The 1,035-nt window shown below is 43.2% G+C and overlaps 2 non-coding genes across 2 annotated transcripts; both read right to left on the bottom strand.

The window, feature by feature from the left end:
- Positions 1 to 40: 40 nt before the first annotated feature.
- LOC117118896 lies at positions 41 to 159 on the bottom strand. The gene has a single exon (XR_004447106.1). It is a non-coding gene; the product is annotated as a 5S ribosomal RNA (ribosomal RNA).
- Positions 160 to 830: 671 nt separating this feature from the next.
- Positions 831 to 949, bottom strand: LOC117118895. The gene has a single exon (XR_004447105.1). It is a non-coding gene; the product is annotated as a 5S ribosomal RNA (ribosomal RNA).
- Positions 950 to 1,035: the final 86 nt, after the last annotated feature.

Genomic DNA, 1,035 nt, shown 5'->3' with positions numbered 1-1,035 from the left:
CACGCACCCCTACTTTAGAATTTGGGGGGAAAATGTAAAAAGTCTACAGCACCCGGTATTCCCAGACGGTCACCCATCCAAGTACTCGCCGGGCCCGACGTTGCTTAAATTCGGTGATCGGACGAGACCCGGTGTTTTCAACGTAGTATGGCCGTAGACATGTGAGTGGTATTTCCACTCATAGTTAATCTCGGCATATAGCATAATTATCCAATCCTGAAGCTCTGTGATTGATGACGTTCATATAAACGCGCGCTTGTCTGGCGGGGATTTCTTCTAACTCCCCTGACCACTCTGCTGCGCGTGTACATTTTTTACAAACACCGGTGTTGAACAATAAACCAACCATTTTACTACTTCAGACAGAAGAAGACTGCCGTTTAATTCAAACGACCCTCGAATCATAGTACCTGTATGATTTTTTAAGGCATAAGAGTGCGATTTCCGGGCACTTCAAGAGGTCCATATTCTCAAAATGTTTGCATCTCAGCCTCAACTATGGTGGGCCTGAGACATCTAGATGTGTATAAGAGACGCCAAATCGTGCATCCGCCCCAATCAGTAGGCTAGAATATCGCATATGTTTTCATTACATTTGTTAAGACACCACCCGAACACTGTATTATAAGGCTACACCATACACTTGTTGTGGCCCTACTGCTGAGTGCAAGGCCCAGGTCCTTTTTCTTTTAGTGAAAAGTTGACGATTAGAACGTGCCAAAATACCGTACATAATGAAACTGTTAAGAGAGAAAAAAAGAAAGAAAAAGAAAAACATTTTTAACGAACAATAAGTAAACATCAATCGATTTTGGGGGAGAAATGTAAAAAGCCTACAGCACCCGGTATTCCCAGGCGGTCACCCATCCAAGTACTAACCGGGCCCGACGTTGTTTAACTTCGATGATCGGACGAGAACCGGTGTTTTCAACGTAGTATGGCCGTAGACATGTGGATGATATTTCCACTTATAGTTAATCTCGGCATATAGCATAATTATCCAATCATGAAGCTCTATGATTGATGACGTTTCAT

Source organism: Anneissia japonica, unplaced genomic scaffold (assembly GCF_011630105.1).
Source record: "Anneissia japonica isolate Jap-2015-1 unplaced genomic scaffold, ASM1163010v1 scaffold63783_len1035_cov108, whole genome shotgun sequence".
In the NCBI taxonomy this organism is placed as follows: Eukaryota; Metazoa; Echinodermata; class Crinoidea; order Comatulida; family Comatulidae; genus Anneissia; species Anneissia japonica.
This window is presented reverse-complemented; position numbering and strand designations above follow the sequence as displayed.